This window comes from Gallus gallus, chromosome 2 (genome assembly GCF_016699485.2).
Source record: "Gallus gallus isolate bGalGal1 chromosome 2, bGalGal1.mat.broiler.GRCg7b, whole genome shotgun sequence".
In the NCBI taxonomy this organism is placed as follows: Eukaryota; Metazoa; Chordata; class Aves; order Galliformes; family Phasianidae; genus Gallus; species Gallus gallus.
The window spans coordinates 12504100-12528397 of record NC_052533.1 but is presented as its reverse complement, the minus strand read 5'-3'; the positions used below and the strand labels follow the sequence as shown (position 1 = coordinate 12528397).

General features: G+C 35.8%; 2 long non-coding RNA genes across 2 annotated transcripts in view; one reads left to right on the top strand and one right to left on the bottom strand.

Annotated features, from left to right (window-relative positions):
* LOC101749139 overlaps positions 1-6568 on the top strand; it is a 219515-nt gene extending 212947 nt beyond the window's left edge. Inside the window, exons 7-8 of the long non-coding RNA XR_006936298.1 lie at positions 4031-4146; positions 4534-6568. This is a non-coding gene — a long non-coding RNA (uncharacterized LOC101749139). The remainder of the gene's footprint in view (positions 1-4030; positions 4147-4533) is intronic.
* Positions 510-18409, bottom strand: LOC121110101. The gene is made up of 3 exons (XR_006936297.1): positions 18313-18409; positions 6562-10137; positions 510-2868 (listed from the first exon to the last, which is right to left on the bottom strand). It is a non-coding gene; the product is annotated as an uncharacterized LOC121110101 (long non-coding RNA).
* Positions 18410-24298: the final 5889 nt, after the last annotated feature.

Genomic DNA, 24298 nt, shown 5'->3' with positions numbered 1-24298 from the left:
GTTTTGTTTCATATATTTTTTTGTCAGAAATACTTCATCTTAATCTTTTTGCCCCGCTTTATACATGTGCCAGCTGTTGCTGTAGGTTTTGACCATGTATTCTTTACAGAACAACTGATTTGCTAATAAGTGGAAAACAGAATTTGTTAACTTGTCTTCAGATAGCTGTGCAGGTAGAGGTGTTTATTTATTTATTTACTGGGAGTGATTTTTAAAGATCACACTGACTGCCTTAACATTGCTTCTTCTGAGTAATGCACTCATGGAGAATCACTGTTTTTACTTATCATTGTATTTCACAGACTGGAAATACACACTTCTGGTATCTGAGTGGATGTGGGACATAGAGTGTTGCTTGAGTATTTATTTACTTTGCATGTATTGTGTTGGTAAGTTATTTTGCTCAGTATGTAGGATTTAACCAGTGGCAGATTAAAACTGACATATAGGCCAGTAGATCCTATGTACATGTAATATCACAGCAATTGTTTTAAGTCATTACTTGGTCCTTTTTTTTTTTTTTTTTTTTTTTATTATTCTTTTGATAAAATTATCTGGTTAAAATTTTCGAATCTTGAGTTATTCCTCTGGTGGAATGATCGATGGTGGAGTCATCCCTCTGTGAACCAAACCTGTTTATTAGAAAGTTCATTGCCCCATTTCTCTGAGTAGAAGTGAAATCAAACAGCCCAAGCCAGTTTCTCACCTCCTAGAACACAGATACTTTCCAGACAGCACATTTGCTGTCTCTCCACAGATGCAGGGAGATGCATCCACTTGGCATGACTGTCCTGTTCCCAGATGAGACAAGGACTAGGTTTTCAGGCAACATGAAGAAGGCAAACATCCATGCGCCTCTCCTGGCCTGTCTTCAGCCAGAGCGCTCAGCTTTTTAGGGAAGATATGGAAGAATAAAGAAGTACTGTTGTTACAGGATGCACTCCAGCTGGAATAATGTAAGTTTTTAGGCATGCAAGCTCTTCCTTAGCAACTTGTTCATCCTATAAACCTTACAGTCCATTGTGGCTTCAACCACATCCATTTTACACATAGTCTTATGGCCAGAACAATACTTAGTGAAAAGAATTAAAATTACTGCTGGCTCTGGCTTTGTTTTGGCTGAAAATATGTCTGTGTTTTGAATTTTTTAGACTGAAGTTACTGAACTCCCTTGTAGATGTAGTTAAAAATGTGATGGATGGTTACCTTTAATGTAGAATAGGGGTTACTTGTAGGAATTTAAGCTTGAATTCATCACTTTTTGTTCAGAGCTGAAACTCCTGGATCTCATTAGACGAATCTCTGACTCTCACTGAAATAGCCATTGCTTCATAATTTGCTGAATTTAGCTATGCTCTGTTGTTTTTGTAATATATCACTCTTAACCAGTGTGCATTTCTGTTTGGTCTTGAAGCAAATTGCTTTCCTGCATAGAAGGCATTGCTAAAACTTGCCAGAAAGACAAGGTGTTTCTCTCATTTAAACCCAGTTCTTGAGTTTTTAGAGACAAGCTGTGAGAGGAGTTGCATGGGGCCCTTCTTTGCACAGATACCTCCTGCACACTTCCCATTACTTTTTCTTTAATTCCACTGAAACTTCTTTTTCACTGCAGTCCTAGAGTTGTCAGTCATGTAAGTAGCCCATGTGACTTCAAAGCAACATTTTGAAAAGGAAAAGTTATCTGAATGGTGAAGTGATGTAAATTAGTCTTGTGAAGAGTGATGCTGTTTTTTGTCCCTTTCTGTGAATTCTGAAGTGCATATGCTTTAGCACTGAGAAATTATTTTATGTGATACATGCTAAGATTGTCATCTGTACTATGTCACATACAGTGTGTGTTTACTTAGGTGTTTTATCCTTCCTTTTGCTCCAGAAAATATGTACCTATATTTCTACAGCTCTGCGAGCTGACATTTCTTTCTGAACAGCTATGCGAAGAATTTGTTTAAATTTTCCATCTTTTTTTACCTCATCCCTTAAAAAATGATCCTCCACAATCCCTATTCTGTTCTTCAATGACAGTTTATTCTTAGGATTGTTTAAAAATTTTTTGTGCTAATTTCATAATCTTCTGTGAAATCTTTCACCGTTTTGCTCTCCTTATCTGTTTTTCAGTCTTCTGCTTTATTAATTTTTTGTTTCCTTTCATTGTTTAGGAGTCCTTTTTGATTGTTTTTTCTGTAATTTCCTTTTGCATCACTGTTAACCATTTACTATTCTTGAACGTTTGGAATTAGTTATAAGGTAGTCCTCAGTGCACTTTTTACGTCACTTTACTTTCTATTTTTATTACATTGCTATGCTACAGCTTAGCTCCCACTGTAAACACTTAGATGTATCAAGGTGATAATCAAAGTCTACTTTTTTTTTTTCTATCTCTTTCCAATTCTAAGTAGAGATTTTACAATGATAAATAAAAATTCTTTAAAAGCTTTGCTTTATATATACGTATGTATATATAAATTAGATAGAGAGATGTATGTCTGTCCTTGTAGAAAAGTAAAGAAAATGAATTCCTAAGTCTGAGGGTCAGTTTCTTCTCCTTATTAAATCTCTACTAGAATGCCACACTTGGGTATTTTAATGACTATACAAAGATTTTTCCACACTATGTTTATTTATTCTCATAATCACTGATCAGTGACGGTAATCTCAAACCCTGAGCCTTTTTTCATTTCATTTTCTCCCCCTCTTCCTTTGAGTAGGAGTAACAGGAGAATGATGTAGTAGTTTAGCTGCACATCAGGGTGAAATCACCACAACTGGTAGTAGAGATACTTCAAATGCGGTCACAGACCCTCTTTTAAGAAGACATCAACACTGATAAAGGGTACAACTCCTGCTGTGATGCAAGAATGAAGAACAAACCTGCAAATGAAAGAAAGCAGAAGAGACATCATAAAATAAAAATATTTGAAAGTGGAGACTTGCACTAAAACAGCACATATGGTAAAAAATTGTTCAGTTCTGAAAATACGGGAGAAAGAATACTGCAAATCTATTTTACAGGAACAGATTAAATAAAACAATTGTAGTTATTTTTGATTTTCTGATGGAAAATGATAGAAGAGAATTTTTTTAGCAGGCTAATTATTATTATTATTATTTTTAATCTGCTAAGCTTTGTTTTTATAGGAACTGCAATGCTTTTGTCAAACAAAATCTTTCAGTGTGTTGTGACTATCTGAGTGCTATCATTTTTACTTTCTTGTCTCTCCATCTTTTTTTTATTCTATGTAGGCTTAAAATAGAAATGGAAAGCAAGCATAAACTAATACTTCAAAATGTTTCTTTTTTACAAACACTTATTATCTATGGAAGACTTTTTAAAACAATGAACACACTATATTCCATTAGCAGTGTTTTACTTTAGTTGAACCGTCTGACTTGCTATCACTTATTACATAAACAGCTTAACAGGTTAAAAAGGAAAAGAGAGAAAAACAGGCAACATCTTATCAAGAAGACAGCTGGTTGTCTCTGCCATCAGAATAATGGACTAATTTTTCAGTTCACTGAAATAATATAGAAAGTACAATACAGATAACCAAATGCCAGGTGCACAGTGAGCTATGTTGCACTACCAATCATTTTATCACTTCTGGAAGTCATAGTCTTACATGGCTGAGGAGGAAAAGCTTTGTTTTTCATGTATGAAAATATTTTACCAGCAAAGTAAGTCCCACCATCCTTTGCTGGGCATACTCCCTGCTGTTCACAGGAAACATTCACGCATCTTTCAGTAGCTTACAGTGGTGTTTCAAAAGCTGTTCTGAGAAAGCATTGTGTTGATTCCCAGCTCAACAGAGGTGATTCCATAGCTTCTCAAGTCTTGTGGTGGTTCAACAACTTCTCCAGTCTCCCTGTGTTTCTAAGAGCACAGCTTTGTGGAGAAGCAGATCTTCTGAACCACTAATGCTGGTATGAAGAAGCTCTACTAACTGTAGGTAAAGGAGATTAGCTCATTGCCACACATCTGTAAATGGTTTGCAGATCACTTCCAATTATAATTCTTGTGTTTCTTGGTTAGGAAAAAAATATGTTTGAAGAAGCTTCTAGGAAGTAAACGTTTCCATGAGGAACAATATGATATCTCAAGGAAAACCTGCCTTAAGATTATTGGAGGGACTGAATAAACACAGCAAGGTGGGTTTTTTTTTTTTTTTTTTTTTTTTGGTTGGTTTTTAATCATGATTCTTTTGACAAGAAATTCAGTGGTTTTCCAGCTCTTCTTCAGGAGTTAAGGGGATGAGAATTATAAATAAGAGTTTGTTTTCTTAAGATCTTCAATTTAACAAAAGTATCTGATGTGGCAAGTTTAATCATCTTTCTGCCAATTAAGAAACAGATTTTCCCAAAGGCAGTGTCTTACTTTTACCTTAATCTTCTAATTACATAATGTGCATGTGTCTTGTGTAAATGTTGACTCTGATGCTAACTTCTTGAATACTCAGTTCCTTGATAGAATGATGTAATGCCTTGGGGGTCTTGATATTTAATTACTGAGAATTTTCCCATCTATGTATTGTCTAGGCTGCAGTTAGACACAAAGCTGCATCTTAGTCTGAAAATCCTGGAGGTCTCCAGATAAATACACCACCTTAACAATCCTGGTTTTGAAGAACTATTGTATGCTATGGAATAACAAGCCTGCTTTGGTTCTCCTGTGTTTTCATGCAGTATGGAAGATATCACAAATCATCTGTCCAGATGCAGAAGTCTGTATTTATAAACTTCTGATAATGTCGGTTCACATGAGCTCAGGTTCTGAATGTCTTAAACTCTCTTCATATCTGGCAAAGTCAACGCTGTGATTCATCATTCCACCCTGATTTAGTAATCTAAAACAGATCAATTAAGCTTCAGGCAGTGAGAAATGTTTAGAAAGGACAGTAGAATCTGAAAGACAGATAAAGTATATCCCATCCTGTATTCTAGTGCAATAAAGATGTTTTGTTACACTATGAAAATCCAATATTAATTGCAAAAGGAAAGGAGTGCTTATAATATACATTACCTTAACTGGAATATGTTTGCTTTATGCTGAAACTTATTACTATTTTTATTTCTAGCAATTTTTTTTTTTTTTTTTTTGGCACTTAAGTAAACTTAGAATGAAGAAATTTTAAAGCAATGGTTCCGACAGCCAAAATGAAAGCAGAAATAAAAGGTTTTGGAGAGAATATAGAGAGGACTAGCATGTATGATTAAGGGGGACAGAGAAACTTATTTATGAAGAAAGATTAAAGGAGTAAAATATGTGTATGTACATTGGAGATTAACTAAGTGGCTCATAAGAAGCATAACTATCTTCAAGTATTTGATGCATGTAAACACCAAGAATGGAGAGGAAATGATTATTTGGATGCACTTAAATGGGGAAAGATTCTGACTTTAAAGTCTGATACTGTTTTGCTTCAATGTTGCCAGGAAAGATCTATATGCTGAAAGAGGACGACACTGGAAAGGGAAAAATTTATACACTGGAAGAAGCATGAAGCCAAAAGGATTTCAGAAATTATTCAAAAACACTATAAATTTTAATACCAAATAAGAGTTATGTAAACTTTTGAACCAGCCTATAAAACTCAATAGAACAGTATGACAGCACTAAACTGGTAATGGATTCAATTTCTTGTTAAAGTTTTCTTTTCCCACAAGAAAATAAAATGCACCATTTTGAAAGATCCTGGAAGATGAAGTGATCAGCTGGTTGACCTAAGATGACAAACTAGTTCCTTTCCATGTATGAATTTGATGCTCTGCAAATATCCTAGTAAATGCTGGCCCCAGAAAGTGGTTCACTCAGTCTGTTACACACTTTGACAGGTTATATAGCAGTTAATAATTAAGTGAAAGGAAGTTCTGTATAAAAAAATCTGCCATCATTATGTTCCAACTCTCTATGTAGAGTCCACTGGTGTGGCTATAAGTGGTATCTTTGCTGACCAATAGCACTGCTGGCAAACTATCAGGTAATTGTAAGTATGTATTTACCAGAGAAAAAAAGACCGGTTTACGTGCTTCTGTTTGTGAGACACAGTTGTGGCTGTACTGCTCTGCTGTGCTGAGCCCAGATCCTCTATCTTGCTGTAGGATAAGCCTTGTTCTACCTATATCTAGGCAGAAATTTGTTTAAAAGAGTCACATGAAGAATCCATGTTCTTTAGTCATTTATATAGTTTGTCAGAACAAGATTTAAATATTGTCAGTCATCTTGAATTATAACTAGTTTACAGCTTGTGCTCTGAACCCATCCATCCTTTTGATCTTTTTACCTTAAGAATGCAACTATGTGGGAAATAACTTTAAAGTGAATGATACACATCTGACAGACTTTAAGGAAAAATAAGTAAGAATTCAGAAACATTCCATGTAAAGAAAAAAAAATGTACCTTTTTAGAAATGAACTGTTGTGCTCATTCATTGCAGAATTTAAGTAAGAGTAATGTTTTACCTCCTTCTTAGCAGCAAAGAAGCAACATCAGATGAGGGAGACGTATCTGCACATTTTTACATCTCACAAATAATCAGCAGGTTAGAGACAATAAAACAACTTACCTAAAATAGAATACTGGAAGGTTTAAGGTGTCTATGTTGAAACTGTGACTTGAAAACCCTGCGTTCAGTGTCTGCCCAACCAGAGTGTCATTTAAACATAACTGTCTTCCATGTTTGCTCTGAATCTTTTTGAGATCACACAGTATTCTGTTTCTGACCATTCGCAGAAGGGCTCAGGGTGAAGCGGGCATGTACCTCTGTCTGACTTAAACAGTCTGGGAATCCAGAAGATAAATGGTAGTGTTAGCTTATAGCACAGACCTGGAAAGTGCACTCAGACAAACGTAGTATATGCCAATAAAACTGGAAACCTTTCAGAAGGAGACAACTTTTTACATCTGCTTTGACCTCAGGTATTTTAAACTCTAATTTCTGAGGAGGCACACCTTACCCACTGGGTCCCAGGCTAGTCTACATAGCTGTACAGATGTGCACTACAACTGCAAAACTCATTAAGATTCAAGGAGATAAATGAGGAAGGAAACAATTTTTATGGAGCAAGCAGGATTCTGGCCTTTGTCTTTGCCCCACACAGTTTGTATGTCTATTTTTCAGTAAATAGTAGAACTAAGAATAATCCTATGTTCCATTATTAACATCTCATCTTCAACAGTGGTTATGTTTTTTTAAAAAAACGGAGCCTTTGAAACAAAAATTGAATTACCTTGATGGTCTGTGGACACTGAGTGGATGGAAATAACCACAGTCTTCCACTGTGACAGAGTGCCTCAACTACATAGGTTGGCATTATCTGACTTTCAAAATTATGAGTTAGATTCTAGATAACTCCATAATGTTTCTACTTTGTTAGTCCTCTCACATAACATCATCTGTTCTCTGTAGGTAACAGCTCTCTAATCTTGGCTTTGGATTCTACTTTGTGGGCTAGATGTCTGAAACCATTGTGAGGGTCTGTGAGCACCTCTACACCTTTCTGGAACATCCTGTGGGGAACAAGAGTTCTAATTGAAGCACTTAAGACGTGCTCAGCACTTTTGCTTTAACTACTTTTGTCATTTGTCTTTCTGGCATCTCTAGAGTTCATTGAAATTTCTCTTGTAATTCCTGAAAGTTTAATTTGGACCTCAGTCTCCTCAAGGAAATATTGCTAAAGGTCAGAAGTAGGCTTAAATCATAAAGTTTCCAGGAGAGGGAATCTAGGAATTTCTCTCAGTTCCATCTTTAACACTGTAGTAGAAGCCAGTGACAACAGGGCTTTGTATTCCAGATATCAGACTGAGAATGTGGTCTTGGCATGTTGAATAATGTAATTTGTGTACATATAAGCAAAGAAAATATTGATAGTGAAATAATTATGAATATATAAATGTGAGACAGTAGGAAGCCATGTTTAAAGGCATTTTTCAGTTTATAACCACACTTTTAAGAATTTCCTGTCTTTTCTTTTAGCCAGACACACGGGATTATTTTAGCGTACTTTTATTTGTGTGTTGTTTCCTTTACATTTTTGTTTGAGCAGAAGAGGATGGGAATAAAAATGCAGTCTTCAACAAAGTTTTACAAAGTTTATGATTCTAGGCTGTAGTAATTCCCCTATGTACACTTAAAACAATAATAAAAATGCAAGCACCATATTTTGAAAAGTTATTATGACTTATTATGTAAACAGATGATGATAAAACATTCTGAGTTATTATTCAAACACAATACATCATAATTGTTTCTTTGGAGACACTATATATTTCTGTCATGGGCTTTACTTACAGGATTCTTTGTAAAACCTTCATAAAGGTAATTACTTTGTATTCCCATCATCACATTTCAAAAATAGTGATCTCAGCCTCTGAACATGTAAACTCTGAAACAAAAGAAGAGTCCTATTGTCTTCTTGTGTAAACAAAGCTTGTTTACAAGGTTGGGCCTTCCAACACTAAGCCTTACTCTCAATACACATGATTATACAGGTTTTCTAGATATAAATGTGAACTCACAGATGGTGGTTTCAGGCCACTTAATCTTAATAAGCTAGTTTATTTGATGAAAAACTTAGGAGCTGACTTTGTATTTTTAACATATTTATGGGAAATGGAGAATGAGTATCTGAAGTTGATAACTTCCCTTTGCAAATTCTGGTTGATACACAGGGCTTAACAAATATAGGTAGTATCTTATTCCACACTGAATGGAATAAAAAATCACTTGTCTTTTGTTAATATAAAGTTCATAATTAAATTATTCTTGAAATACTGTCAGACATTTCAGCAAAAGAACAAAAAACAAAAGTTCTATTTAGTGTGGATTGGTGTTGTGATATACTTAATATCTACTTCAACATTGAATTAAAAGATTCAGAAATCTATCATAATATGCTTCAAAAAAAGATCAAAGACAATGAATAAAGTTGGCAGAATATGTTTGCTTTTACATGGAAATTACTGAAATAAAAGATTAAAATATGTATTGATATTTACTAGCACTATTTTCCACTGAAGTAAATGGGTAAACTCTTGGGCTTGATATTTCTAAGCCCTTGCTGGTTTGATACTCCATGTCTTCTTACTTGCATTGATACAAATATAGGAAGTACCTATAGATTGCATAAATGTTGATCATAAGTGTTGTTTCAGGATGAAATGTATTGTCTGTTTCTGTGAAGCTAATGGCTTTTTGGTCACACAGCTTAAAGTGATGTGAAGATTATCATGTTTGTCATGAAGATTGTCAAGTTTGTCATTACTTCTGAACTCCCAAAATAAATTGAAATAAATAAAGGTTTTTCTTCTAAATCAGAGAGGATGGTTCTTACTTATTTAGTATGATGATCTGTAAAATGTCATCAAATGCACTGTAAAGAGAGGGAATTGATGGCAAATCCTTACTAAGATGTTGCAAAGTAAGTACGAGGGAAGGATCCTTGTGTTTAGAAGGACAGTTTTTTATTTACACGCACACGTATATGTTTTGAGGTTACTAAAGAACACCCAGCTATGTCTTCAACTTCAGTTAGCAGGAGTTTCTATTACATTTTAACACAGGATGGGTGAGAAAATGTTTCATTTTATACACATGTGTATACACACAGACATTCCAAAAGACACAAACCATTTCAGAAATGACAGTTTCCTCGCTGTCCAATTAGGTGAATTGAATGTGATTATGTTGTAGTTCTCAGGGCTCTAATTGCACATAAAAACTTCCAAATCACAACACGTGGTATTTCCATCCAAAACAAAGGGAGAATTATTAAAATGTGGTGGGATTTCATGTAACACTGGCAGACAGCTTAGATGGCAATAATTTAACACTTGCACCATGAAATTAAAATTTACGTTCACTCTGTGCAATTCTTCAGACCAGCAGCAGACAGTTGTATTTTTTTTAATGAGAGCAGGGAGATTTAATTACTTGAATTTAACTAGAAAAACCTTTCCATTGCTTGATGACAGAGGCAGTAATATTGGCACAGGTTTGCAGATGCTTTTTGAGCCTGCTTTCCATATTCTCCATAGCTCTGCTTTGCAGCATCCATGTTTCTGAAGGCCATGAACAACCACATAGATTCTTCCACAGATTCGGAGCAATGCATGCAAATTCCAGCTGCCCATAAATCATTGTCTGAAAGGCAAATGTTATGGCTGCTATAAGCATTTCAAGTAAGTTCCAAAACTTTCAGCATTGTGTCTTTCTGAACAGAATTTGTACAAATTATACTACTATGTCTTCTCAAAAATCCTTCTCTTTTGCAACAATTCCTTCTGTAATGCATTATTGTCAATGTAACGAATGCTAAAGAATTGAGCTGTAACTCACCAAACACAAACTACAAAAATACATTTGTTTTTTATTGCCATGAGGTCTGGTAGAATAGAATTACCAAGTTTTCTTTTATACAGAAACATATATTTTCCAGACAGTTTAGAGAAAATTGAAGCTAGAATGCTATCCTAAGGCTACATGTAAGTCTAAGTTGAGGTTCATATAAGTACTTAAGATAAACATTTTCTATACTCAGTTAGACCACGATATAAAGAGAGGGATGAATGGCAGATGAGCATTGCTCTGTGCAAGTTGGTTCAATAGCAAAGGTAAGAACAGCAGATGTGTACTGGAGATCAGGAAGACTACTATTGTGTGAGTACTGTAATAAGGCTAAAATCAGAAAAGATTATTATTATTTTTAAAAAGATTTCTCAGTGAATTTGGGCATTTGTTTCCTTTAAGAAAGAGTAAACTATAGACACGTCTGATTTCATTGTCTCAGCAGTACAGGGACACGGTACTACAGCCCAGGAATACATCATCCCTTTAACATTTGCATGATGCTTCTGAAAAAGTAATGGAAATTATCTGCATTGTTTTATGTTTTATAATCAACCACTGATCTCAGTTTAACGACTAAGCAAACAACTCTCAGGGATAGGAGAGAACGGAGGAAAAGGAGATACCCTCCTACAACCCACCTTTTAATATTTACGCTTGAAATGGAAAATACAGATGTTGCAGAAGGACACATCTGGGACATTGTTTCCATATTTTTGACAGAGAATAATTTTCACTGCTTTTCATCCAAGTGGCTTAAAATCAATGTTTTTGTTCAAAATAAAATTGCATGAATACTTTTGCTGATCTTGCAATCTGTACTGTTGTACTTATTTCTTTTCTCCCCAGAAGCTTTGTAGGATTCTTGTCTGGTTTATAGGGTTTAGGCTGTTTTCTCCTTTCACCACTGTTCCAGTGCTCCATTTGCAAAGTGTTTAGATTACAGCAGACGCGAACTTCCTCTGTCTCAGAGCCAGCAATGAATCAGGCTGAGAGCTGGGACCACTGGCTGTCAGAGGACCCTGAAAAGCTGCAGCTTTAAAATAACAAGTATTTGACAGCTCAGTTTACAAAGCTGCAGATTGTAGTTATATTGTGCTATGGGGCTACATATGACATAATAACTGGGGACTTAAAGTTATTTAGTCTCTTTCCTCTCACCGTAATTTCCAGTAAATAAATCTCTCTGGGACAGGAGGTCTGTTGAGTTGTACAATGCTTGCATTTTCCTCACCACAGCTTGTCCTCTCTCTTTCCTATTTTATACGTTAAAAAACCTCAGTGTCTGGTAATCGCATTTCTATAACACTTCCTGTTGAAAGAGACAGACTAATATAAATACATACAGTGTGTATTTTTAAATTTTTATTAGTCAAGGTATTCATTGCAAGTCTTCCTATCAAAATCTCTTCAGAAAATCCTTTATGGACAGAGCTTAATGCTGTGTAGTTGGAGTGGAACATGGGCAAACCTTTAAAATGCTTTAAATGGTGCTTTAGAAAAAGAGCTGTGCTCACAAGATTATTGTGAGTTGTATTTTACAAAATTAGCCGACAGAGGTTCCATCAATATAGATTCACCTGAACTGAAAAAAACAGAACTGAATAAAACGTGGCAACTGGAATGCTTGTTTTTCTCCAAAAATAAGATATTGTAGAATGAAGGAAACAGTGTCTTTACATTAACACATTTGCTCTAAGAGAACTAGCTATTTTTGCTGCAGTCCCTTTCCAGTAACAAAATGGTAAGAAGTGCCAATGTTTTCCTGATTTAATTTTCCTTTTACTAATATTTAGGCTTTCAAAGAAGCCCAAGGGATATGGTTGCTCAGTTTACACTAGACATTCAAATCTCCTTGCTTTTGAAATCCCATGTCTAATTTCAACTTTTTTTAATTATTTTTTTTTTTAAAGGTCTTAATTCTTCAGAGTCTCTTTACACTATTTTTGTTGTAACTCTAAAAAAGGTTTATTAAGGTTTGGGGATGTATTTTACAGGTAAGATTGCAGAAGACTTAAAAATCTTTATCCTTGCAGGTTTTTTTGTGTTTTTTTTTTTTTTTTTCTTGTTTGGAATATAGGACACTAGATACAATGGACTACAACAGTCAATAAATGTTGTATAAATGTTGTATTGTATAGTACATGCATGGATTCCTTGTAACATCAGCTTTCTTCAGTTGAGTTCATCATCTTAGGCTCCATCTGAAGTCTCTGCAGACTTGATTAGGGTATGGTTTCTCTGGCCTATTTTAAGTGTTTACTTTAGGATGATATGAATCACAATCTGAACTACTGAGTAGATTTCCACTGTCTGTCAAGAGAACCCAGTGTTGACATCTACATCAAATCAGATTATTTCTACTCTTAAAGCTGAACTATTCTTAAAGTCTAGGAGAATCTCTAGCCTTGAGTTGAGCAGTTCTGGTTCCATTGCCACCAACGTCAAAATGAACACTGTCTCGATGTATTGATGCTTTTCAGAAGAATCACAGTGAAACATAACATTTAGGCACCATTCATAACATTTCTGGAGCTGATATCAGGTAGGAAAATGTGACTACAGATACTGAAGGTTATGAATAAAATAGATGGGTTTGTTCACTGTCTACAAAGGATAGTGGTACAGATAGATCTTTCAGATTTAGTAAATGTGGAAGGTAATGATTATGTGAAGACAGACAGTTTAGTTGACTTGGGTTTCTGAATCCAATAAGTGACTAAAAACTAAAAATGTGACTAAATGTAAGTATTTGAACTTGGGTGTAATCTGCCTATACTTGAGATTCATTACCTGTATCATAAGCAGATAAATAACATTTACCTTTATTTTTGAAGTCCAATAATAGCTGTTGTACTCTGAAATGTTAGTACTAGATTATAATTGACTAATCTGTATTGAATAAAGTAAAAAAAACACTGAAGGCAAAAGGAAAGAAATTAGTTTCTAACAGTTCTTTTTTTATTGTGTGTCTTATTTAGAATCAGATTATTTTCAGAATACTGAAACATGTCTTTCTCTGTCTGTCCAAAACATGTATTAGTTTTTGCATATTTTTTTATAGTGAAATATTGCTTTGTTTTGCTAGCTTTACATTTGGGAATGTGGTTTTAAAAATAATTCTTCGTATTCATTTGGAGAGAAATAATCTATAAATATACCTATGCACTCACAGGGTTTAGCACTTGACAGTTTTATTAAAAACAACAAGTACACACAGTCTTAGCATTGTTTCTAAAATGTTGCTAATCCTTGGCTGTGAAATATCAGAAAAGTGAAATGAGACATCGGGGTTTCAGTTTGCCAAATGTGAGAGGTTATTAAAACAATTTTTTCCCGTACAACATATTTATGAAAAAATGTACACAAAGAATAAAAAGTCAGAAAAAAATGGCACATTTAGCAATAACTGCAAAAGAAATTCATTTCTTATGAACTTGCAAGGTTGTTCTATTTCCTGTTTTTTTTCCCAACCACTATTACAAGAAAAGGATTGTTACTTCTCACAAAATTATTTTGCAGATCTTTCATACTAAAAGATTTAACTTGAAAATGAACAGCAATACAGTAATTGGAATTTATTTAGTTAGGTTTTTCTTGCCTAAATCAGTTCATCTAAAAATAGGGCTTCTAGATCAAACTAGTCAACTGGCTTTTCTCTCAATCAGTGTGAGAGACAGACGCCGCAAGAACAGCACATCTTCTTGGTCCTTGATACTTCCACAGAGATGTAATCACAAGTATTCTGAGTCACACAGTTTGGTTCAGAAAACCCAACCATTCACTGACAAGTGGTGGAAGTAACAATAATTCCTGGAAAACTAAAACCCCTCTAAATAGTAACTCTATTGAATTTTCAACTAAGAGATTAAGTACTGATCCTAACAGTCACTGGATGCTTTCCCTCCTCCTCAGAAGCTCACTTGTTAGTGATTTAACTTTCCACAGTGGCTATCTTTATGAACTGAATCTAAATGGCCCTTCTGATGTTTTATTTTTTTCCAGGAATTAGTTTGATCTATGCCTACTGTCATTATGTCTACTGCTTTTAATTTATAAAAAGAAGCAAACAATCCTGAAGACCATGTTTTAAGAAAAGGCGAGCCATCCTTCATCTGTTTCTTTTGTTAGTGAGAATAAATTACTGTTAAAGTATTTTTTTTAAATGAAGTATAATAGTATAACATACTTTCCTATTATGTGGTTCATAGGAGCAGCTGCACTTGAAAAGACAAAAAACAAAAGATTTTGGGAAAAGTAAAATCAGGAGAAAATAATGCAGATATAAAAAATTTGTTAACTTTTTCTTCCATAAAACAGCTTTGAAAGCATAGAAAGAGATGGGTTAGATTTCTGCTGAATTCATTAACCTTGAGAATATCCATAGAAGTCGTAGGATAGGTTACCCAGGACACTGAACTGGGACTCAAATGTTTCCCAGGATAAAGCTTTTTCCAGCATTTATAGCATGATGTCAATGCAAAGCTTTTCCCAAACTTCCTGGAACAGTTACAGGCAAATCACTGGAGACACAAAAAATATCTGGGGCCTCAGCCAGCAACATTCCTCTATGAGTACTGGTATCTCAATTTGCTCTTTATTTTCTTAATTGGCATTATGCAATTTTGAAGATTTACAGCCAGCTAGACTATGAAAAATGGAATAGAAAAGCCAGAGCTGAAAGTGACAGCAATCATTTTACCACATAGTAGACATAGTTTTTTTCTACAAACTCAACTAGTTTACAACAAAATCTCCCCTTTAATCTTCTGTGATGTTGCAAAAGTCATCAGCCTCCCAGATTATATCTTATCTGTGGCTCGTATAATGAATGTTTTAATCCACTGGAGCAACAGAATAAACCATAATTATATGTATTTTAGGCTGAGGGTATGTTTCCTTAAAAATGTATCCTATTTTTGCATTAAAATCTCAGCTTCTTAAAACAAACAATCCATAGACTCTATGATCATTACTCTACATTTTATGTATGTTGTCAAACCTTCCAATAGCATTTTAAAGTACCTCAAAGTACTGCTGTTGTGAAACTTGTAGATAATCTATGTAATCATGGACATCTGACTCCTAAAAGGAAGGTTATAAAAGGCACAGAGGGCAGTTAAGCATGTAATTGCCTTGAGAAATAATGGGAATTGGGCATCTAACTCTCCTCTGTACCTCAAAAAATGTCCCCTACACAGAGTGGAGAGTCTGTGGTCATGGAGAATTCACCAAGAGAATGGAATAACCTTCTTTGGAGAACTTTGACCTTGAAAACATCAGCATCTTCTCAGCAAGTATCACAAAAACAAGGAGGAAGAAGGTGTTCAGATTTAGCCTCCTGTGAGCAATTCCTTGACTACTTTCCTGCACTTTCTGTCCTTGATATTATCAGTCATAAGCAGTGGTCTCTAAAAGTGCAGTCTGGGAAATTTCCTTCAACATTAAAATATTAGTCATTCCGGGTGTAGTCAGTCCCACACTTCTGCTGATAATTTATTTCAGTTTTGTTTCAGAATATAATGTTTCCAACAGCTACGTCTATGGCGAGACCTGGGTCTGATCCCTTAGCTGTCTTCCCTCAGCTTGTTTGTTGGCTGCACTGGAGAGTGACTGTACAGTTGGCTCTAGTGTGGCTGCTGTCAGACTGTCTCTTGAAAGGAGCAGAGCTTCAATCCTATCCCTTGGAAAACTTCAGCTAATAGTGTATTAGCAACAACGTGTTCTTTCATTTTTCATGAAAAAATGTTCAGGGTTAGCTTATCTCTGGATCACTGCAGAGGATGCCTTGAAAGCCTGAAGATTTTTCTAACTAAACTGAAAAGCTGAAATCCATAGTATAAATTTCAGGACTGTGCTACCATTTACGAATGTGTCCTTTCTTTCATCTCAAAATTGCAATCTTTGCATAGACAGTAGCATCATCTTGAAGAAAGATACCGCACATAAGTATTCATAACATTGTTTTTTCTTGTGTGCTACAAAACTGTCATATACTCGGAGACAAGGAATAATAATCCATCGTATGAGATAGTCTGTGCGCACAAAACAAAAAACGAAACAAACAAAAAAAAACCCAACCAACTAAAAAAAAGGAAGGCCTTGATAAACTCAACAAAGCTTACTAAAATCATAAATAAAGAAAATGTCTTGTAGGGACAACTTCTGCCCTCATTTAGAAACAGTGAATTCATTGTGATTGGTTACCAAATTTGGCCTTAGAAACAGACCATGTATTTTGTCTGTATATGTCTGGCTTATGTATTTTAACTGTGTTTACTTGACCATAAAGGCAGAGAAGTCTCCCTCTTGAACTCAGTGGAAGTGTTGGCTCTGACCTCTTACAGAAAAGAAAGAGACCAAAAATGGTGATTGTTTTCTTTCTTGAATTGTTATTATTTCTAACTTGAATTGTGATTCTTAACTACCCTAAGTTGGCCTACATACACTTTTTTTTTTTTTTTTTTTTTTTTTTGGGAAGGAGAAAGCTTGCAAGGTCCACAAATTAATTAGACTACTATGAATGTTGATGGAAATGTAAATCTAGAGAAGTCAATACACTCTGCAACTTAGTCTCTCCTTTTTTTTTCATCTACAAACCTTTCACAACAGAAAATTGGGATTTGAAATAAAACAACATGCAAGTGACAGGAAAAATAACCCAACAAAACATCTGTGGCAAAAAGCAGAAATATAGGTAAAAACAAAAGAGAACATATAAGCAAGGTGCTACGAGTGAAAATGAGAGAAGGAGCTGGAATATATGATGAAATATCCAGCCATTGCTTTTAAAACCAAGCATTTTTCATTCTTTCCAAATCTGCATACTTAATGAAGGGAATTCTCTAGACAGAGGACAAACTATGAAGATTGTTAATGAAAAAATTAGGGACAGTTGGGAGCTAAACCTGCTGTATTATTGCTTCACTGCTCTCAGCCTGCAGCAGTTGGATTCAAACAATTCTCTGCACCAAAACAGCTAACAGTTGAAGGGATGCTCTTCCCTCTTTCTCTCCTGTTGTCAACAGAAAAGTCAGTTGTAAATGTATCAAATGTGGGTGAGAGAGAAAGAAAAGTTTTCATGATTTCTAGGCTGACTTATGGATGACTAAACTGGGTGTCTTTTTTGTTTTTAGCAGAAAAACATAGTGGCTGATAAATAGTATCTTAGAGTTAGGACTTTTGCTTTGAGTGCCTCCTCCAGTGCAAAGCTTCGCAAAAACGCCAGTGTGTGAAGCAGCACATTAGTAATTTTGTAAAAGGGTAAAGTTCTGTGGAAAATGAGATAGAGAATGAACTGAACATTGCTGATTTCAAACAAGTATATGATGTGGCAGTGTCTCTGAAGACTGGGAGAAATGTAATCTGACAGTTCCTACATCTTAGTAATGGCAAGTATCCCGTCACAGAATGCAGAGGAGAGAAAAAAAATGTTATTGTGCTTTAACTTGCCACTTGTGATGACACGAACATCACACATTCTGACATCTGCTAGATGTGTCTAGATCCATGAGTGAGTAATTCATTAAAAAAAAAAATAAAAAGCTCAATTTTTTTTTCTTTTTTCTTTCAATGACTCATCCACATGCTTAACAGAATGTTCTGGATGAGCATTTACTTTTTCCTTTTTTTTTCCAATGATCACAAGCATTATTATTAAAATTACAGTTACTAGGAGAATATTAGTAATTATACAGACACATCTTCTGTGAATATTCTATGAAATTCAAATACAATATAAATTTGGGCTTCTTACCATTGTTGAATGTCCACTTGTTCTGAAGTCAGAAAGTAAACATGGTAAGATCTAGTCTATCCCTATGTACAACATCTCACGTAAGCTTTTTTCCCACAGATGTTTCACTAAGATGATGATGTTTCCTCTGTGGTTGTAGCATATGTTTTAGAAAGACATGATGCCTTGATGACAAGAAAAGTAGAAGAGCAAAACAATTACAAGCACTATCTTACCTTGGAGGGGCTTCTCTCCAGGTTTACATTCTTGTGTTCATAAGTCCAGAGACACCTCCTGTCTGGAAAGTTCAGGCTACAAAGCGGCTTGAGTGGCAAGAGGGTTGTTTGGGAACAAACCTCCCAATGACATTTGTGATCTCAGTTAGCATTTAAATTAAGAAGCACACAGGACTAAAGCCAATGTATAAACCCACAAGACAAAGAGGCCTGCACTTAAATCACTTTATAAGTGAGTAATGCTCTCTAGTGAGTAAAGCTCCAGAGAAAGAACAGACAACAGACATTGGCCGAGCAGAGGGCTTTGCAGGGTATACTTTCCCTTTAGGACATTCAGTACATCTTGCACTTTTATCTTTATCATCTACAAGTTTCCTCTTTCCATTTCTTGGTAGCACAGAACATTTCGTATCCGTCCCCAAGAGAGCTCCTTTCCTTGTTATTACTTCAACTTACAAATATGAAATGAATTTTGCCCAAATACTTTCATGTGCTGAGTTACATTGAACTTCCAGTGAATCTTGGTATGTGTGGGAGGAGATAATTCCATTGTTTGCAGGAGAAAGTATTTTGGTAGCATTGAGGAGTCAGAGTTGATTCTTCAGCATAATTTAAACTGGTGTCAGCTGCAGGTCAAGACACATATACGATTTTCTTAAATCATACTAATTCTACATTGCTATTTTATCCCTTGTGCTGTGACCACAAATTCGGAGTAGGTTTTAGACATTGCTAACGCTGGCATACCTATGCCTTCCTTATACTGTGATGTTTTATTGTCCCCTGATTTAGGCCTGCATTCAAATTGTTATCTACTGTCAACTGTTCTCCTTTGCATAAATATCAAAAGATTGTGGCAAATTTCTTTGTAGGATCATACCTATCCTCAAAACAAAATAAAAAAGTATGTGGAACTATTTCTTTGACTGAGGATCTCTGAATTAATCTCTTACTCACTATCTTCTCTGTCCATTGTTTGCACTGATTGTCCTGCATGTATGCATTTTTGGAAGGTAAACAGATTTTTGTCAAAATAACTTATCAACCCTTATTCTAAGACTGGATGTTCTGAATAGAGTTCTGAACTTATCTAAGCCATATCACATAAGAATATGTGCCATAAAATACTTTAGCACCTAAATCATGCCTTCTGTTCAATAGTTTTGTTGCATGAAATATTATGGGATCCAGTTGTTCACACTGTTGCTGCAAGAATCTTTGTGGTTCAACCAAGCATAAAGAACACAGGCACTTTGTGATGAACTACAGTGAACAAACTTCTAATCAGAAATTTTGTGCTGCCAGTCCCATAAAGCACTAAGCATATGATAAATATAATGGAACAAGCAAAGAACCGAGAATTGCTGCAATTTTCAAGCCTGCTGCCTGTGTGCCTGTACTTTGGAAAATATTGTTTCATTTTTTAATTTTTAGGTAAATACTGATAGAAATATCTGAATTTGTACTTTGTCTCCTTCAGCCTGACTTGCACTACCATACTCTTTTGCACACAAAACTCAACATTTTCTGAGGGTATTTGCAACCTCAGGCTTACACTACAGACAAACTTTAACCTTTATTTTAGCTGAAAACGGTGTCTAAATTCATGGCTCCTTACATTTCTGCAGTATGTTTCACAGGTTTAAATTATGCACATAGGAAGTAATAAGTGTTTTTCACCCACCTTTTCCACTGAGAGGATAAACTCAGACACTGACTGTGTTGACAGTATTTCCTTCCTGGGGAAATCTGTATGTGAGCATATTATTACTCAAATGTCTATCTTAACACTTACCCTGTTTCATCTTTGTATCGGTCTACAAGTATTATAACTTATCCTATTGCCTTGACAGTCTAAGATGATGATAGTCCTGTCTTGAATCTATCTCAAGACCCACTGGCAGTTAGAAATATATTTGTATTCAGACAAGTTAGTAATGAGCAGCGTGGAGATTACTCAAAGTGACCAAATTCCTCAGCACAGTAGATATAAGAACAGGTAATTGGGGAAACCAGCTCATTATTATGTACAAGCAGCATATCTGCTTCAGATTACCTGCAAGATGATGATTTATACAATAGGAAAGTATTTACCTGAAAACAATGATCTCATCAAGTAATAGTCCTCCGTTGATTCAAGGAAAATTCTGTTGCAATTGTGTCCTGCAGAAGTGGTAAGGGAGACAGTCCAGAAAAATTCAGATCCAGGAGTGAAGATCACCACCAAAAAGAACCCTCTAGGTATTCCTTCAGACATGACTATCTGCAGTATTGCTTCATAGTTTTCAAGTTTTACCTTATTTACATTACCATTTGCAATGGATTTTTTTTTCTTTTTTAGCATTACTTTTTGCTCAAACTCCTCCTTCATGACCCCTTTTCTCTCCTACATGTTACTTGATTTTATATGGCTCTTACACAGCTGTAACAAAAGAGAGTTGATATTTAAATACTTTTGGAAAGCATGTCATTTTCCTATCCATCTGCTACTTCCCAGTGGGCCTGCTAAGCTGCCTTCCTGACTTACAGAGGCTAGTGTTAGACCTCTGGAAGAATCAGCTTCCAACAGCATGGTTTCCTATGGAAACCTGACTTCCCAAAGGAAATGAGGAGAGCACAGATGAGGTGGAAAAACTACCTTATTTTCTGCTGGAGTGGCTCAGAGTAGTGAAAAGCCTTGCTGGTAAGGCACTTTGTAAGCTCAGAACTGCCATATTGCTGACTGTTCCCGATTGCATTCTATAGCTGGAAACCTATTCTGCTCTCCAAATGCATCTGCAGGAGCAGCCTGCTCTGAGAAAACACATAGAATCATAGAATCCTTAGAGTTTGATGGGACCTTTAAAGGCCAGCTAGTCCAACTCCCCTGCAATAAAGAGGGACATATACAACTATATCAGGGTGCTCAGGGCCTGGTCCAGCCTAACCTTGAATGTCTCCAGGAACAGGGCATCCACCACCTCTCTGGGCAAGCTGTTTCAGTGCTTCACTGTCCTTACTACAGCAAACTTCTAGCTATTCTATAAAACTTATATTTAGTCTTATATCCTGCCTTAATCTCCCCTCTTTCAGTTTGAAACCATTTCCCCTTGTCCTGTCATAGCAGACCCTGCAAAAGAGTCTCTCCCCTTCTTTCTTACAGCCTCTCTTTACTGAAAGGCTGTTCTCACATTCCTCCAGAGACTTTTCCAGGCTGAACAGCCCCAGCTCTCTTAGCATGTCCTCATAAGGGAGGTGTTCCATCCTTTGAATCATTTCTGTGGCATTCCCCTGGATGTACTTCGACAGGTCTGGAGCATATGTGTACCTGGTAACAATGCAGCAGCCTGTTTTTGGATGGATCTTGTGTACTTGTGAAGACAGCTAGAGCAGAGCTTTGTTGCTGATTCAGCCCCTGAAGTGACAAAATAGAATCTCCACAGCAGGTCCCTGCCTGTCACCTCATTCTCCCACCCAATTGGGACTGCTAGTGGGTACTGAAATTTTCGTCTGCTGTTTCTGGAACAGAAACTGGCTTTTAGGCTGGTGTTTAATGACAATAAGTCTTTGCTCCAGCTTCTTCAGTCTGTTCTTTAACTTGTCTTGGGGAATAAAGTCATATTTCCAAAGGAGATTTGCTTTGCAGACTTATAGTCAGAAATTAGTCAGGGATCAAAGACCTTTAGAGCATAAGGGAACCTAGGGATGCAATGAAAAAGGTTACTTCATTCTTTCCTTGTTGCTATTTGCATGAGAAATGCCAATGTCTCGTCATTATGGGTTACTTCAGTTACCTCTATTTTATCACTGTCTGTATTACTTGCTCTTTAAGAAATGAATAAGTTTTGTAGGACTCATCTCACTTTATTCAGCCAAGAAATCACTTTGTAACCAACTAATAGAAGCATTTTTTTTATAAGGATTGTGCCCAGTTTCAAAGCATGGAGTGCTGTTGTACTGCACAACAGTTTCCTAGGCTGGAATGCTACAGGAGCCATGTCTGCTACCCTTTATGCCTGTATCATTGTAGCTGGCACAGCTAAATAAGAGCAGACTGGAAGTTATAAAAATATAAGGATAAATTAAGGCCTTTCTTTAGGCAGATTTTGAAGGCAAGCTTGTCTTTCTTTTTTTTAGTATTTCTCTAGTAACAAAACATCTTTCTAACCTTTTTCTAGTTGTTTAAATGAAAAATTTCCTAAAAGCTCAAGGCTTTGGATCCTACAGGTATATGAGGAATCCTTGATGACGCTGCTTTTTCTGTTTGTGACAGAGTAAAACAGACATGGGGCTATTAAAATTATAAAGACTGAAATCACATGAACCAACTTAGTTAGTTACATATATATTTAAAGGAACAGCTGATCTTTCTAAATGCTACTCTCCTGTGCTATTACTACAAATTAATATGCTGAATAGCCTGAGTTATTCAACTCCATATGTGTTGCAGGTGAAACTAATAAAACCAAAAAACTAATGGCCAAGGTAACTCAGAAATGGCTATATAAACATTCACAAACTGCTTTGGCTAATGACCAATTCCTTCTATCCATCCCTCAGCCTCCCCTTTTGTGCAGTGTTACTTCCTTTAGTGAAGCAAGATAACATCTAGATGTACACTGAAGTGACAACCACACAAACCACAGAAACAGAGTTACTTTCAAAGGTAGGAGGTTTAATATATGAGCCTTTTAAAGAATAATGATCCCCATCAACAAAATAGGCAATATTTTATGAAAGACTCTTTTTGTTCCTGAAGTAGAGCACATAGAAATCCAGTTAACTGCCAGTTCTGTGAGATCTTACCAAAATTGTCAAGGCAGACAAAAGTCCATTTCTATTTAGTCAGACTAATTCTAAACCACCAGACATCTCTCTCTCCCACTCCCATACCTGAAAATAAAATAGAAATTTTGAGCTCAGTGTTGAAAAAATCCCAGCATCTCCTAAATGTTAAGAAGGACATGTCAAGAGAAATTCTGTTCCTAAGGAAGGAGTATTTGGGTAAAAAACTTTCAAAGAAACAAACAAAAAATGGGTGTTCTGCAATAGCGAGTGTTGGCTTTGTAGCTGTTGCCTTTGTTTCTATAAAATGGGCTCCTCTACAGGTTTTCTATGAAGGCTGTGAAATGTGGTGGTATGTCTCCGGGTTCAGTAGAGCAACACCTGCCCAAACTACTTATCTTTCAAACAAGGAAAACAGATGAAGTAGAAAAGATGTCTGTGAAACACTTCTCAACATCTTGAAGACTGGATAGTAGTTTTGGGTGATGTGTATTTGTCATCTGTGAATTCTACCATCAAATGAGCTGTCTATTAATGATATACAAACCTCTAGATGGCTATCAGGTATTTGTAGATTTAACCCATTGATATTGAGTGAGATAAAATTTTTAAAAAATGGCCTTCCTGTGAAAGGTTACAGAATTCATGAAAGCCCAGAGAATGGTTGTCCTATAGGATGATGGCTCTATTTGTTCATCTTTCCCACTTTTTATTGATGTGCAGAATTCCTGGAAGTCTCACAGTCTTTCAGGCAGCTTAGAAGAGCTGTAGTTTTCTAAAACTAAACAACTGTTTCATTTTCAAAATCACAACTGCTCTCTCCAACACTTTATTTTTTGTTTTGGTTTTTGAGAAATAGTTCTTAGGTTATCACCAAAGATGTAGGCTGCCTAGCTGGAATGCATAATAAAGAAAAAGAAAAAGGAAAAAGATTTCTCCTTTTTTTAACCGATCATCTATTTCCCTGACAATTCAGACTGCAGTACTGCCCTTTGAAAGTTAAGGATACGTATGTTCCTTTCATATACATCCTTATGTTAATTGAGGAACATCTCTAGGAAGAAGCTCTTTCTCTACTGTAATATTCAAAGGTTCTCTCTCCTTCAGAGCCCTTACTTTTGGAAATTAATTCTAGTTACAGGCCTAGGAAACTATTCAAGGTCTAACAGTTCTCTAGCCAACAAACTTGACAGTATCCATTTAAACATACAAACAAAATATG